Source organism: Molossus molossus, unplaced genomic scaffold, assembly GCF_014108415.1.
Source record: "Molossus molossus isolate mMolMol1 unplaced genomic scaffold, mMolMol1.p scaffold_m16_p_2, whole genome shotgun sequence".
Lineage (NCBI taxonomy): Eukaryota > Metazoa > Chordata > Mammalia > Chiroptera > Molossidae > Molossus > Molossus molossus.
In genome coordinates, this window is record NW_023425355.1 from 144364176 (window position 1) to 144381360 (window position 17185).

Below are 17185 nucleotides of genomic sequence, written 5' to 3' on the forward strand. Positions count from 1 at the left end.
CTCTCCCTTCTCTCTCTAAAAATCAATTTGAAAAAGAAAGAAACAGTCCTGGCCGGTTTGGCTCAGGGTTAGAGCGTCAGCCTGCAGACCCAAGAGTCACGGGTTCGATTCGGGCCAAAGGCATATACCTCGGTTGCGGTTTGTCCCTGGCCCTGCTTGGGGTCGTGTGGGAGGCAACCAGTCGACGTGTCCCTCTGACATCGATGTTTCTCTCTCCCCGGCCCCCAACGCTATCTGAAGATATTTAAGAAAACATTCTCCGGAGAGGATTAAAAAACAAGAAAGAAAGAAACAGGACAAGGGTGCCTTGGGGGTCACTTCCCACTGGTGCTCCCCGGCCTTGAAGGAACAAGCGGGCAGGCTTCCAGTGAACTCCCTGCTGAACTCACGGACGGCAGCCGGAGAGCCCAGCCCTTACTCGGGTTCCAGTGTCCCCTTCCGTCAGTAAGCAGCGACGCAAGCAATGGGACGGCCAGTCCCTCGGAGGCAAAGTCGAAATCCCGAGAGAGGGCCGCGCGCCCGCTACCCCCGGGGCGGGGCCCGGAGCGCCCACCACGCCCCGTTCCAGACCAGGCGGCGATGAGTCTCTCAGGCTCTCCCAGCACAGACGCCAGACCCAGATGTTGCTCCTGTCCGACCTGTCCCAGCTTCTTGCACCGTACTTTTGCGAGACGGATTGTGTTACGACGAGAGGCTTCAGCTCTGCTGAAAAGGCATTTATCTGAAACCTGCCCCTTTCTCTGCGGTTTCACTCTCCATGTTTGGCGCACAGGGTAACTCACACGTTCCCAAATACATAGGGGGTAACACAATAAACTGCCTGAAACCGAAACGTCATGCCTGCTCCAGTCTCTGCTCCACGGAATTTTACATTAAATACGATCTGAAATCCCCCTGGGGCCTTGGGTTTGCCAGGGAGCCTGCTTTGGGGAATGGTTTCTATGGAACTCCTGGGATGACTGTCCTACTCAGCTGCAGACACGTGTCCTATTGAAATGGACAGGTTTTGCGAACAGGGAACAATGAGGTTGGTGGAAAAGCAGCATCGAGGTTCCGTTTTTTCACCGTCGTCCAATTGCTGGTCTTGCGAGGTGTCTGAGCGCCGTGATGACAGATGCGTACAGGTGGGGTGTCCCCAAAAGCAGCAGCGATCCTATTCCATCACGGCAGCAGCGGGTGCCTGCCCCCGCGGCCCCTCCGTGCGGCCACGCGTGACCGCCTCACCGGTGCTGGGCACAGCACATGGCCTGGTCCCCGCAGCGGGCCTTTCCACCTCACGCCCCCCACGGAGCTCCACCGCCGCCCTCCCCTCTGGGGTCCTCTGCTCTCACCCGTGCTGCTGAATCCCAATCGCAACCCAAGACGTGTGGGTGTTACCGAGCGGGGTGCTGACGGCCGGCGTGCCTCAGCCCCAGGGCCACCTCCAGCCGCCGTGCTTCGGTTTGGGGGGCTGAGATATGGGGGGCCACCTCCAGCCACCGTGCTTCGGTTTGGGGGGCTGGGAAGTGGGGGGCTACCTCCAACAGCAGTGCTTCGGTTTGGGGGGGCTGGGAAGTGGGGGACTACCTCCAACAGCAGTGCTTCGGTTTGGGGGGCTGGGAAGTGGGGGACTACCTCCAACAGCAGTGCTTCGGTTTGGGGGGCTGGGAAGTGGGGGGCTACCTCCAACAGCAGTGCTTCGGTTGGGGGGCTGGGAAGTGGGGGGGTATCTCCAACAGCAGTGTTTGGTTTGGGGGGCTGGGAAGTGGGGGGCTACCTCCAACAGCAGTGCTTCGGTTTGGGGGGCTGGGAAGTGGGGGGTACCTCCAACAGCAGTGCTTCGGTTTGGGGGCTGGGAAGTGGGGGACTACCTCCAACAGCAGTGCTTCGGTTTGGGGGGCTGGGAAGTGGGGGGCTACCTCCAACAGCAGTGCTTCAGTTGGGGGGCTGGGAAGTGGGGGGTATCTCCAACAGCAGTGCTTTGGTTTGGGGGGCTGGGAAGTGGGGGGCTACCTCCAACAGCAGTGCTTCGGTTTGGGGGGCTGGGAAGTGGGGGGTACCTCCAACAGCAGTGCTTCGGTTTGGGGGGCTGGGAAGTGGGGGACTACCTCCAACAGCAGTGCTTCAGTTTGGGGGGCTGGGAAGTGGGGGGCTACCTCCAACAGCAGTGCTTCGGTTTGGGGGGCTGGGAAGTGGGGGACTACCTCCAACAGCCGTGCTTCGGTTTGGGGGGCTGGGAAGTGGGGGGACTACCTCCAACAGCCGTGCTTTGGTTTGGGGGGCTGGGAAGTAGGGGGACTACCTCCAACAGCCGTGCTTTGGTTTGGGGGCTGGGAAGGGGGGACTATGTCCAATAGCAGTGCTTTGGTTTGGGGGCTGGGAAGGGGGGACTATGTCCAATAGCAGTGCTTTGGTTTGGAGGGCTGGGAAGGGGGGGCAGCTTTACGGATTAGTGTTAAGGATGACATCCCTTGATCCACTGAAGTCTGTCCCGGCGAAGTTCTGGAACAGGGCATCACTCGTCAGACATCTGGGTCCACGCTGCAGGCACCCACGTCCTGCTGCGCTCTGACCAGACATGAAGTCCGAGGACTGAGTCCCAAACGCCCTCACAGTGCAGGGCCCGGTACACCCGCCCACACCCTGCATGTACTGAGACCCCCGCTCTCTGCTGGGCCCTCCCGCACCCGCGCCTGCCTGGCCGCCCCAGGGCCGGGGTGCACACTCTCCTCAACCTCCACACACTAGGTAGACTCGAGATTTTGCTTTCGCCACTGGGGCCCTGGGCAGCCTTTCCCAGGCCGGGCTCCTGGGTGAAGGAGGACCCATCACTCCTCTCTGAACAGAATCCCCGTCCTGCCGTCGCTGGGCACTACGCCCACACCACAGGAGACTCCGGCAAGAAGCATCCCCGCCACCCTGATGCATGTCGTCCAGTCTAGAATTTCTCCATCCACAGGTCCGCAACCCACCGCAGCGGCACTTGGAGGTTTCGACAGCCAGAAACCCATCTGCTCCCCACCGGAAACGTGACATTTGCAGCAAAACTACGGCGTTTCGGAGACAGAGAACATTTTGTGCACCAAACCCCGTGTGGTCACCAAGAAAAATGTCCTTAAAGCAGCCGTAAGCAGCATCAAAGGTCAGTAGACACACTGCCCTTTCCTGCGGCCCAGTGCAGGGCCTCCCGTGGGGGAACGTGGAATCAGCACCCCAGGTGTCATCCATTTTCAAAGGGACTACACAGGCTGGAACCAGACTTCGGATGACTCGGCAGTAACATTCACGCGGCCGTGTGCAGGGGCTGGGAAGTCCTCCTGTCCCGAGGCTCTGCTTTCTGTTCACAAAACGGAGGGCACCACAGAGCCCGCTGGGAATAAACAACAGGGCAGGCCTGCATCTTGAAGGGTGTCACGTGTCACTGGAGCTGCAGAAGGAAGGTGACCAAGGTGTCCCAACGGCGTGTCAGCTGTCTCATGGGCTCACTTCTAGCTCCTCGCCTGCCCTGCATACTCCATCCCCGCAAAAGAGCGAAAGAAATCTTCGTGCGGTGGCGCTCCGAGCAGTACGCCCCGCGCCCAGCGCTCACGACACTCCGGGCCCGAACCGGTAAGTCAGTACCCATGCAGTGGTCCTGCTCTGCACCAGAATGTCCGAGACATGCACTCGGGGTCTGCTGCCCGAGTCCAGGTGTGGACTCCAGACGGGAGCGCACGCCGCGGCAGTGAACAGCGGTGTGCGCAGGGACGGGACAAGGACAGACCGGGACAGAGTCCGTCCCCGGCGCGCTCGCGTGGCAGAATCTTCGACAGGCCTTCCCACGCGGACAAGGCTCGCCGTGCTGACGGCTGCATCTCACCCGGCTGAACGGTGGCTGTGTGCGTTACATTCCAATAAAGCTGCTACCAAAACAGGGCCGGTCGGGCACGCGGCGCAACGCAAGGGTCGGTCAGCATTCACTCCCCTTTCTCCCCCGCGGGCTGGCTGTGGGTGACCTCGGTTCCCTTCGGCCCACTGCTGGGCGCCGCCCCTCAGGTAGCAGACGGCAGCTGCGAGGCTGAGAGTCTGAACGCCCTCTGCTCTGGGCACCGCCCCGGCAGGGTCAGGTTTGAGGTCCTCGCCCGCTCACCGTGCCATGCTGTTCCCTCCCTCCTCCCCTCCCTCCCGCCACCCTGGTTCATCGATGTTCCCTCAACCCCGAAGCGCTCTCACCCCGGCTTCCTCTCTGCGGCCCACGAGCCTGCCGTCCACACTTCAGCAGGTGTCGAAATGCCACCAACCCAACTCAAGTGTCCCTTCCACGGAGAGGCCCGGCCTTCCCAGCTGCTCTGGCACATGCTGGCCACCCTTCCTGAGATCCCCACGGCAGTGAGGGCCCACGTCACCCACAGGACACCACCCACGAACGCCACCCATGGGCACCATCCACGGGACACCATGCAGACACCACCTACACCACCCACAGACACCAGCCACGGAACCACCCACGGACACCAGCCATGGACACCAGCCACGGACGCCACCCACAGACACCACCCACGGGACACCATCCATGGACACCAAACAGCACAAACACCACCCACGGACACCACTCATGGACACCACCCATGGGACACAATCCAGACACCACCCACAGCACCCACGGACACCACCACCATGGCTTTGTGCCCCTCACCCACCCGCAATGCCTACCGCGGGACACACACAGCTCCCACCTTCGCACACCGCACACACTGCAGAGCGACAGGTTCGAAGGGCAGCCCGGCCAGGCACAGACACGTGTCACACACAGTGGTCTGCAAAGGGTGCTTTGATTACATGGGAACCAGCCTCGCTGTCACCTGGGTGAAGCAGAGCCACCGATACGGCAGCTGCGGACGCGGGAGGCCCCGTCCCCACGAATCTGTCCGGGACAACGGGGCACGTGGGGCTCAGACGGAAGGGAACGCCTCCAGGAGCCGGCGACACAGGGCAGGGCCAGACAAGGTGTTTCCAGAGCCTTCCAGCTGGTCCCCAGGGACACAGCTGCCGCTTTGCGAACACACTGTGAGAGGAGCAAGCCAGACAGAAGGACCCGTCCCAGACCTGTGTCAGTTCTCACAAGTCAGCCTCCCGAGCGAAACCCAGGACCCGCTCCACACGTGGGAAAGAAACCAGGGGGTGCCGAGCCCGGCAGCAGACACCCTGAAGTCACCATTTCCTGCCATGCCTGCCGGCCAGCAGCTGAGTGACACGCTTGTCGGGACCTGCGGATGCCAGCCAAACCACCTGCACGAGAGGCCTCGAGACACGGCTGTGGCCAGTGCCCACACGGCGTGATCGAACCTGCGGACACAGAACACGCAGAGGCTCCCCACGCCCGCCACGCAGGAAAAACCCCTTTCACAGCTTCACTTACTCAGAGCCAAACGGGGCCCGTCCTGTCTTCCTTCCAGGGTTTGTGTTTACACCCGCGTCCTGTCTTCAGTTACCTGTCAATGAAAAACACCCAAGGTGAGCTACAGTATCAATGGGAATATAGGCCGAAGTATATTCTTTCTTTCTTTTTCTAGAAAGAGAGGGGAAGGGAGATGGAGGGAGGGAGAGCGAGCGAGCAAGAGACATCGATGAGAGAGATACATCCATGAGCTGCCTCCTGCACTCCCCTCCTGGGGGCGAGTCCTGACCAGGAATCGAACCGGCGACCGCTCGGTGCACGGGACAACGCTCAGCTAACTGAGCCACGCCGGCCAGGGCTGAAGTATAGTCTCGACAGCTCCATAAGCAGCCAGGCACCCGAGTTAAGTGCTAGGAGCGGAAGTGACTGTGTCAGGGGGTGGACGACATCACCGTGAGTGCCAGGCTCACGTCTCTGTGCAGAACAGTGAGACCGCACACACACACCCGTTCACTGCAACAAGCTGAGACCACGTCATTTCAGCAACTGAAACCTCTGTTCTACCACCAGGCACGTTCCGCACCAACCCTGAGCACGCTCAGCGAAAACAGGTATTTATTTCTACATGCAGCATACTCAGCCGACTTTCACTGACAAGTCCTCGTTCAGTCGCATGGAAAAAGGGCATCAGGGCTCACGCCCTGGGATTACGGATGCAGAAGGTCTCTGACCTTGGGGACTCGCCCATCTGGCTCCACCTTGCTGAAGGAAGAGCAAGGACCATAAAGTGTACGCAGGTGGACAACGAGGTCATTTAACATGGGAGACCAGGCCGGTCGAGCTGGGCAGTGTGACATAAAGTGACCAGGAAAGGAGTCTGCAGTGGGGGCTGGGGCAGGGCAGGCTGCGGACACGGCCAGTGCAAATGTCCTGTGGTGAGTGGCTTTGAGAGGAGGAAGGCCAGGGGGCTGGGCAGCAGGAGGGAGTGAGTGACGGCAGGTCCAGGACCACAGAGGGCCTTACAGCCGGCACGAAGAGGGCCACGGGGACTACACACCGGATGGGGACAGGAGAAAAGAACCCAGGTGACTCCGAAGTTAGGGCGTGAGTGGCAGCCCGAAGGCGGGGCCACATCCTGCAATGCAGGAAGGCCGAGGGGAGAGACCTCAAGCCTTCCTTTAATGCGCGGACTCTGAAATGTTCACTCCATCGCCACGGTCACTGGTAACTGGGTACTTGAATCCACACGTCCGAGCGAGCGGGAGAGATCGCAATCACAGCTACGTCCGGGAGCCGTCTTGGAACCTCGATCTTGACGCTGTGCCCCTGGCCGGGAACGGGTCCAGGGAGGGCGTGCTTCCCCATCCTCCGCCCTGCCGACACTCGGATCACATCGTTCTCTGTGGGGCCGGCCTGTCCCTGCAGGACGCTTGGCAGCATCCCTGGGTCTCTACCCACTAGAAGCCAGCACCCTCCACACCTCCCAGCTGTGACCAGCAAATCGGCTCCAGACGCTGCCAAGTGTCCCCTGGAGGGTACGTTCGCCCTGCTGAGCACCACTGCTCTAAACACAAAGCTGAGGAGTGAACCCCAAGGGACAAGCAAGGGGTGTGCGGGAGGCAGGAGGCAATCCAGAATGGTGGGGCGTCCCTGTCTGGCAGTGGCAAACAACTCTCCACAATCAGAGAGTGACCAGCAAACAGCTGCTGAGAGATGAATGACAAGGAAGACACGATGGACAGGATAACGAGGAGTCACAGTCTCGTCTTCGCATGTTCCTTGCGCGGGAGAAATCTAGACGGGCTTCCTGGAGGAGGTGGCACTCCTGCCGGCACATGAAGTCAGGTGAGGAGGAGGAGAAAGGGGTTGCACCTTGTGCTGTGCTGGAGACAACAAATGAGGGCGGCGGGGTGTCGGGTGACGCTCTCATGGTGCTCAGGAGAGAGGGAAGGGGTGCGTGGACAGGATGGGGCTGCCCTATGCAGCCTGGGCAAGATGACTAGGCAGATGGCACACTCCCCGCGGGGGCGACTCCCCAGTGCTGAACCACCTGCGGAGTTGCACCCCAGCAGCAGCCAGGGCGCCCCTCGCTGAGACCGCTGGCCAGTCCTTTCCGACCTGCACCCCAGCAGCTGAGCCCCTGGCCTCCCGAGGGGTGCATTCGGGACCAGCAGGCCCTGGGTTCGAGGGGCGCCTCATGGGAAGGTGACAGCCCCTACCCTTCCTGCCGTTTTTCCTTTCATCTTCTCTAACCTCTCAGGGCACACGCCCCTCCCCCCCCGCAGATGATGCCCAGCAACCCCCCAGGAGGAAGCCCACAAGTTCGCCAGATGCCCCATCGGCACGGCCCCGCTCCGCCCTCACCCCGGCGCCTCCCCGAGCACGTGCGTTGCATCAAAACAAGACAACGTTTTAAAAAAGGCAGCGTCACAGGCCTGGCTTTGCTCCTAATTAATGACACGAGACTCCCTCTGGACCAGAGAACTCTCGGCTGTGAAATGAGGGTATTACATTATTTATGAGGTTTCACCCACATCCCCAAACCCAGGGAACCATTCTCCCGACGACTTTCCTCGTCATTCCACGCCAGGACCTGAGGGACAACTTGCCAAGCTCCAGGAGGCACGGGACCGCGGGGACGTGTGAATCCGTGTGTCCCTGCGGCGACTGAGCCCAGGAGGACACCCAAAGGGTGCAGTGCTTCCCCACTTGCACGGACAAGGACTAACATTCCCACTCGGGGAGACCTTCGAAGGGCGCCGTCACGAAACTGACGTGAGAAACAGAAAACATCAGTACCACTGAGCATGCCCGCGGAGCCGCAGTCCCCTCCTGAGTCCTCTTCTGTGTTCCGTGAGCCCTGGAATAATCGGACCAGGGCCAGGGGCCGAGCCGGGTCCTGGCAGGTGCCGGAGATTCGGAACCACTTTGTGGCTGCGGGTCCCAGGGCCGTGTGCCCAAATGGAAAGCAAGCTTGTGACAATCCATCAGTAACAGGTTTGAAATCCTTTAAGCCAGTGGTTCTCCAACGGGATTGACTTGGGCCCCAGGGACACTGGGCAATGTCTGGGGACATTTTTCGTTGTCAGGACTGGAGGAAGGCTGCTAACCCTCCTACGGCACCTGGGCCACCCCCCTTCGCAAAGAACTGTCTGGCCCAATGATCACTACTGCCAGGGTTAATCCCACTAAACTTTCTACAGTTTTACAGGCGGTATGTCCCACATACTTGCATCTTCCAGCACATTTTTATTTTCAAAGTAACACACGTAATAGTTTTAAAAAGTAAAATACAGGTGAGGAGAAAGGCTCCTCTCTCTCTTTTTCTTTTAATCCTCAACCGAGGATATTTTCCCATTTATCTCAGATACAGTAGGAGGGAGAGAGAGAGAGAAACATCGATGTGAAAGAGACACACCGACTGGCTGCCTCCCACACGACCCCTGACCAGGGCTGGGGACGAACTGCAACCGAGGTACATGCCCTTGACCGGAATCAAACCCGCGACTCATTGCCCTGCAGGCCAACACTCTAACCACTGAGCAACCGGCCAGGTTGGGGCTCCTCTTTTTAATTCCACACTTTTTAGCACCATCTACCCCCAATTCTATTTCCAAAACCAAGCACTTTCAAACCTTAGAAGGTTTTTTTTTCTGTACTGATTTTAGAGAGAGAGGAAGGGAGAGGGAGAGACAGACAGAAACATCCATGGGAGAGAACATCACTGGGCCGCCTCCTGCACGGCCCCCACTGGGGATCGGGCCCACAACCCAAGCACATACCTTGACCGGGAACCGAACCGGTGACCTCTGCTTGGGTCGATGCTCAACCACTGAGCCACACAGGCCGGAGTAAATCTTAAAAGGGTTTTTATTACTGGCGTGCCCCCCATGTTTCTGAATAACCTACTTACAACGTGCCCTGTCAACGTAACGTATGACTGGCTTGATTTTCTCCCATACAGACGAGGACTTTGATTTTTAAAATTCCATACAGTCCCCTCCCCCACTTTGCCCACAGTATACCTGCTTGGGGTTAAATCTGGACCTGGCACACGCTAGCTAATCTGACAATGGGGTGGGTACTGCGGAGAAAGCAGAATAAAGGGTATGATTATGACTCTTTCCTTACATGGCTTTTGTGTTTTCCTGCAGTTACTAGTTGCCTTTTTTTTAAATCCTCACCTGAGGACATTTACCCAGTTTTTGTTCAGATAGACTGGGAGGGAGGGGGAGGGAGAGAGAGAAACATCGACGTGAAAGGGACACATCGAGTGGCCGCCACCCACACGACCCACCAGGGCCGGGGACAAACTGCAACCAAGGTACGTGCCCTTAGCGGGAACCGAACCCAGGTCTCTCTGGACCACAGGCCGATGTTCTAACCGCTGGGCCAAACCGGCCAGGGCTTCCTTTGTTTTTATTCCTTCATTTCCTTTGTATTCTTTGCTAATTCTTCCAACATTCTCCACAATCTTTCGATGCAATTTTTTCACCTGATCAAAACTCTCAGGTACTCTATCAACTCCATGTCTTTCTGCCCAAATAGATACACACCACAGCTTCTTCCTGCGATTTCTTGTCTCTGCTCTGCTCACGAGCCCTGAAACCACACCCGTGTCTGGAGAATTCCTTCTGGCTCTTTCTCCTGGGATCTCAAACCTCCGCTTCCTTGGGCTACTGTCCCATTTTGTCGGCACACATTCTTCAGGAACTTCCTGAGAGGTCACGTGTGACAAGCTACATTGTACTCATCTCCTCATTAAAGTGTGGGCCACGAGTAGCTCCAGTTGTTCATATGGGAAAATAACACAGTGATGAGTAAATAATAAAAATAAACTGTGTCACATACTCACAGTGGTGAAACTACTTTGGCCCCACCCCGTATATGCAAATAACTCTGTTCTATCTTAATGAGCCATTAGCAAAGGAATGACTTCCACATTCCAAAGGGAATACTATTTTCAGACTCGTAGGCCCCAGCTGTTTTTCCAATCTCCAATGCCGCTGCTAAGAAATCTGATGTCGCCCTGGCCGGTTCGGCTCAGCGGTGAGAACGTCGGCCTGCGGTCCAGAAAGACCCGGGTTCGGTTCCCGCTAAGGGCACGTACCTCGGTTGCAGTGTGTCCCCGGCCCTGGTTGGTCGTGCGGGTGGCAGCCACTCGATGTGTCCCTTCACGTCGATGTTTCTCTCTCTCTGTTCCTCTCTGTCCCTCCCACTCTACCTGAACAAAAAATGGGAAAATGTCCTCGGGTGAGGATAAAAAAAAAAAGAAATCTGATGTCATTCCTGGCCGGTGGGCTCAGTGGTCAGAGCGTCAGCCTGCACACTCAACGGTGACAGGCTTGATTCTCAGCCCCGGTCGGGGACTGTGAGGGAGGCAACCAGTCAATGTGTCTCTCTCACACTGAAGTTTCTCTCTCTCTCTCCCCCTCCACTGTCTCTAAAAATAATCAACAACAAAAAATATCCTTGGGTGAGGATTAACAAAAAAAGAAAGCTGATGTCCATCTGATTCCAGATCCTTTCTATGACTTTTTTTTTAACCCAGGAAAGTACCTAAAATACTGCTGTATCATGGACAGTCTGAACGGGCGGGATCAGGAACCTGCCTGTACTAATATTTTCAATGCGCTTTGGTTTTGTTCACCGATCGCGTCACGTGGTGGGAAGCTACTCTTCCCCAGATTGGAGATTTTCTCCCTCCACCCCCTGGAATACCCATGAGACAAACGTCTGAGCAACCGCATCTCATCTGTCTGATCAAACTGTCCCGCTGCATTGTCCAATAAGGTATCCACCAGCCCCGTGTGGCCGCTGAGCCCTTGCGGCGTGGCCAGTACAACCGCCGTTACATTTGCGTTCAATTTCCATCGATTCCACTCTAGTCACACGCGGCCAGTGGCTGCCCGGCGACAGCACAACTCTACAGATTCTGACAAGAAACTGTAGAAAGACAACAAACGAAAACCAGTGGCTTCGGCCCCGACCCTAAGATGGCATTAAACAGGTGGGGTGTATTGCACCTGCCGTATAAACAGAGCACCTGCCCTGGCCGGTTTGGCTCAGTGGTTAGAGCGTCGGCCTGCAGTCCGGAGAGACCCGGGTTCGGTTCCCACTAAGGGCACGTACCTCGGTTGCAGTTTGTCCCCGGCCCTGGTTGGTCGTGCGGGTGGCAGCCACTCGATGTGTCCCTTCACATCGATGTTTCTCTCTCTCTCTCTTCCTCTCTCTCCCTCCCGCTCTATTAGAACAAAGGATGGAAAAATGTCCTCGGGTGAGGATAAAAAAATAACATAAAATAAAATAAACAGAGCACCTGAGGCCCCGCCTGCCTCCCGAGGGGACAGAGGAGGGCAGCCAAGAAATCGGAAATTTGTAACACACTGATAACACGAACAGCATGAGCCAGAAACAGCACTAAAAAGAATGAAGCCTGCCCTGGCCGGTGGGCTCGGTCCCCAGTAGGGGGCGTGCAGGAGGCAGCCGATCCACGTTGCTCTCTCTCTCCCTCTCCCTCTCTCTAGAATCAATAATCTTTTTGGATTTCAATAAATAAATAAGTAAATAAAAAGAATAAAACCTAAGGGTCAGACCAGACAACTGGCAAATTCATGATGGCAGCTGCTTTGATCCCCGCCCCCACCCCCAATGCATTCGGAGAGCCCTCCCCCCACCATCACCAGCTTCGCCCCTCAGGCATCCCGGTGGGCGCTCCAGGGAATACAAACCAGAAAGGCAACCGAGACACCCGTTCATCCATCCACACATCTATTCATTCAACACACACCACCGACAAAACCAACCGCCCTCCCGACAGACGACTGGCAAGGACAGAGAACAGAGCAAAACCCAGCCCGAGTCCTGTGCACCCCCCAGAGCCAGGCGTCTGTTCTGTTGGCACACCAAGAACCACCTTCATTCCTGCTCGGGGCCCCGCACGCAGCTGGCACCTCACAGGTGCGTGCGGAAAACAAATCAACAGCAGGATCCCAACCAAAACAAAGGCACCGTGTTTCATTTTAGTTGATCAACTTTGAAGAAAAAGAAACATACTGGCACTGTAGGAACAGAGAAATGAACATTCGGTGAGAACGGTTCCTGTTTTTAACCTAAGGATCGATGGGAAGACGCATTTTCTCATCTGTGCTTCAGATAAGTCATTTTTATAGCCACTGGTTGCTGCAAACTATGCCCGTTCAGCATGCTTCTCGGTGTTCGGTTCGGGGTAACAGTGGGAGCTATTCACGGGAGGGGAAATACAGCCACTGGATGAGACACTTACACGCACTGATCTCTTTTGTAATGTGCCATGAGGCGGACGAACAAATGTTTCATGCTTGTGGCAATGGCAAAATCGATACTGATCAATGCATATTGATGCACGTGAGTGGACATCACAGACACGGCACCATCGACCCACGCCCACGAGTCATGCACCACACGACAATTAAAAGTCACTTCCCAACTCACCCCAGGAAATGCCAAATCCCACACGGAAAGACCAGTGTCTCACGTCGACGTTTCTCTCTCTTCCTCTCTCTCTCCCTCCCGCTCTACCTGAAGATAAAATGCAAAAATGTCCTCGCGTGAGGATAAAAAAAATAAAAGAATGACAGAATCCCATGGAGCTGGGCAGCGGAAGGGGTTGAGATGACAGGTAGGCAGGTGTCATCTGAGGTCAACGGGGTGGTGGCACACACAATGGGTTTTGTTTCTTTTTTCTTTTTAAATTTTTTTATTTTAGAGAGAGAGAGAGAAACACTGATTTATTGTTCCACTTATTCATGCCTTCACTGGCTGCTTCCTGTATGTGCCCTGACCAGGGGTCGAACACCACCTCGGTGTACTGGGATGATGCTCTAAGCAACCGAGCGAGCCCTCCGGGGGGGGCCAGTTCCTTCCCATCACCAGCAAGCCTGGCAACTCAGCCCCCCAACACTCTCCAGCCTGTCTCCATCTGCGTCATGAGCACCGGGGAGTCCGGCTGCCCCCTTTGCCCGGCCACAGTCCCCTCTCCTAACCGCTCCCTCCGCGCAGCGCGGCACCCTCCGAGAGAACGCACGTGCCCGCCGCCGAGGTCTCATCGCCGTCAGCTCCTCTGCGCCCCCCGCCACCTCCCCCTCTCCTGAGCCCCGCTGAACCCCAGCCTTGCTGCTCCAGACGGTTCTCAGCTCCAGGCACACCCTCTTGCCACAGTGGGGAACAAAGCGAGAAGGGAGGCGCAGCTGGCGGGACAACCTTGTGGCTGGGATGTGACACTTTCCGTCGTTGGATCTGGAAGGGGCTGGATGGGGAGGCTGGGGCAGAAGGCGTCAGTCACCTCCCCAGCCCCGTCTATCCTTGGCCTTGGCCACCTCGGCCTCCACCCCCTCTGTACAGTGAGGAGAACACACTGAGCCCTCGCGGTGACACCAGGGGACAGACCACTGCGTACGTGGGAAGAGCTAAGAGCGTGACAACTCAGTAGTGAGCCCTGTGGCTTTCGTCACTGTAGTGCGTGGTGACAGTCACTTAGAGCCGGTCACTCAGTAGCGGTGTGGCCCCAGATGGGCCCCTGTGAGCCTCCCCCTGTTAAGAATGGGGTGAAGGACACCCTCGTTCCATGGCTGAGGGGAGGAAGAGACACCGTGCGCACACCACCCGGCACAGCTCCTGCCCGTCACAGGTGGACATTGGAGCCGTTGTTCCAAGGGATGAACAGCCGGCGGCCGCGGCACAAAAATGACCCCGGAAAACCATTCCAAATCTTTCCTTCTCATAAAGCCAGAAACAGCCCCCCTTTCCACACGAACACTTCCACTTGTTTGGTGGGAGACATCGAAGAACTCTGGAAAAAATGTTACTAAATGTATTGGGGTGACATTGCTTAATAAAATTATATGGGTTTCAGGAGTACAATTCTATAATAGATCTTCTGTGTATTGTAGTGTGTGTTCACCATCCAAAGAGAAGTCTCCTTTGTCACCATTTATCCCCTTTACCCCCTTCTTCCTCCCCCACCCCCCTTCCCTTCGGTCATCACCATGCTATTGTCTGTTTTTCCCTTAATCTCTTCACATTTTTTACCCAGCCCCCCAAATCCTCTCCCCTCTTACAACTGTCAGTCTGTTCTCTATGAGTCTGTTTCTATTTTAATTTGTTCATTAGATTTAAAATAGAAGTGAAATCATATAATACTTCTTTTTTTTTTTTTAAACGGACTTACTCCACTTAGCATAATACTCTCCAGGTCCATCCATGCTGTCTCAAAAAGTGCAATTTAATTCTTTTTCCTAGCTGCATAGTATTCCACTGTGCGAATGTACCACAGCCTTTTTATCCTCTCATCTACTGATGGGCACCTGGGACGTTTCCAGATCCTAGCAATTGTAAATAGTGCTGCTATGAACATAGGGGTGCATGTATTTTTCCAATCAGTGTTTCAGGTTTCTTCAGATATATTTCCAGATTAGGAGTCGCTGGGGCATCAGACAGTTCCGTTTTTAATTTTTTGAGGTAACTCCGTGTACTTCCATACCTTCATTTTCATTCCCTGCCTTCAACCAACGTTAGGAAGCACGTTTGAGGCTGCAGGCCCAGCTTGACACCCTGTAACCACCCTGCTGAATGCCCTACCCCTTCAGTGTGCCTCTGAGCCCAAGGATTTATTTTTAAAGTGCCTTCCCCATTCAGCAAAAGGCAATGATACAGGAGCTTTGCTAATTGTTATGCATCTCTCTCTCCTAAACGGATCTTAAAGAACGTGCATTTTCAGACTTGAAAGGCCAGGAATGTGGCACCTTGGCGCTGCCCACCAGTATCCATCTCACTAAATTTAGAACCACACGTGGTCCCGACACTGTTGTGTTCTCCTTTCAACAGGAAGGGACGAGTTGAAACAAGATGCTGCAGATACACCAGAATTCAAAAGCTACAGTGAGCCAACCGTGTCCAAGAAGCCAGACGGCAATCCTTCCCAGAAATACTGAACTCCCCACCCGGGCACAGACGGGAAGAAAGAGATTTCAGGTAGGTTCCAAAACCACACACAGAAACCAGCGAAAACAAAACCAGAACCAGGTGGCTCAAGCCAAGCAGCGATCACGGCAGGAAAAATGAGCCGGAGTGGAGAGCCAGCCATGACATCAATATGCCAGCCCCTGAAGGGAGCCATGAATGGGATTCCGAGTTTCCCACACACCTGTTCAAAGAAACAAGTATGCCACGTGCTCAAGTGAGTCTCCAAAAAGTACAAGAGATACAAGGCTTAACAACACCGCTTCTAGCAAGTGCACAATTTCTCCCCCAGGTCCCAGAGAGGAAACGGTGGGCTCCGTACAACCCCAGCCGCAGGAACTGCTATCCACGAGACGCCCCATTGGACCACTTCCTAAAACACCCCCAGTGTTAGGTAAGTAAGTGTACAACAGCTAAGCCCCGCCAAGCGAATCAAACAGAAGAACGGACAAGCAATCTATGGGAGCAGCACGCAGACCTCCGCACAGCCTGGTTTTGCTCCAAGGATACATCTCGGAGGCTATAAGGGTGCTCAGTGAACTCAGTGAGAACTTCCAACAGAGAGGCAGACACCAGTCAGAAAAGAAGACTACAGTAACTGGAATGGAGAATGCACGAGAGGGAATGAATCTCAGATTAGTTCATGCACAAGAGCGCGTTAGCGAGCTGGAAAACAGGGAAGTGGAAATCACCCAATCACAACAGCAAAAAGAAAAAAGAAGTTTTAAAAAATGAGGATAGTTTAAGGGACCTGTGAGATAACACTGGAATCAGAGTGGTCCCAAAAGGAGAAGACAGAAAAAGCCAGAAAACCTATTTGAAGAAATAACGGGTGAAAACTTCCCTGACCTAGTGAAGAAAACAAAAACTTAGATCCAGGAAACACAGAGACTCCCAAACAAGATGAACCCAAAGGGACCCACACAGAGACACATCGTAATTAAAATGCCCAAAGTTACAACAAAGAAGGATTTTTTTTTTAAGTTCAAAGTTGGAAACAAACAGAAACAAATAAACTTAACTCTCTTCATCAAATGGGTAAGAACCACATTGAAGAAAAATGGAAAATCAAGAACCCAAGGACTGTTGTTACCTACTGAACATTCACCCCTCCCCCCAGGTCCGAAATTAAAAGGACCAACAGAAATGCTAAGAAAACTTAAATTTCAATTCATAAGTTCGTAGGTTTCTGTGGTGTGGGTGTAGTCATTCTGAAGCAAGCCTACGGGTGCCGTAGGATCGCAGTGAGAGAAAGGATCTGCAAATATAAAACGGTGGATGGCCCTGGCCAGTTTGGCTCAGCAGTTAGAGCATCAGCCCGTGGACCAATGAGTCGCGGATTCTACGCCGGCCAAGGGCACGTACCTCAGTTGCAATTCATCCCCAGCCCTGGTTGGGGTCGTGCAGGAGGCAGCCACTAGATGTGTCTCTCTCACATCAATGTTTCTGTCTCCCTCCCTCCCACACCATCTGAACAAAAGAGTGAAAAAAATGTCCTTGGGTGAGCCCTGGCCAGTTTGGCTCAGTGGTTGAGCGTCGGTCTGTGGACCAGAGAGTCCCAGGTTCAGTTCCCACTAGGGGCATGTACCACACAAAAAAGTCCTGGGCTGAGGATGAAAAAAACAAAAACAAAAAACAAAACGGTGCAAGACCAGCACGCTGTGCAATGGCTACTTCCCCTGTCCATCCACTGAAGGACCTGAGCGATGACACCCCAGTGGCAAGGAGCGCACCCAGCGTCCGGATCTCGGGTTCTAATATCCGTCCCCATCAGAAAGAACCAGGGCCCTTCGCCACATGGAGGGGCTGGGGCTGGGAGAGAGCCCGGGC

General features: G+C 55.3%; 1 protein-coding gene across 8 annotated transcripts in view; it reads right to left on the bottom strand.

Moving 5' to 3' along the window:
* TBL1X (transducin beta like 1 X-linked) overlaps nt 1–17185 on the bottom strand; it is a 162442-nt gene that overhangs the window by 82522 nt on the left and 62735 nt on the right. For all 8 annotated transcript variants that reach the window (XM_036271778.1, XM_036271774.1, XM_036271775.1 and 5 more), the window contains exon 2: nt 5378–5450. The gene's annotated coding sequence lies outside the window, so the exon portion shown is untranslated. The remainder of the gene's footprint in view (nt 1–5377; nt 5451–17185) is intronic.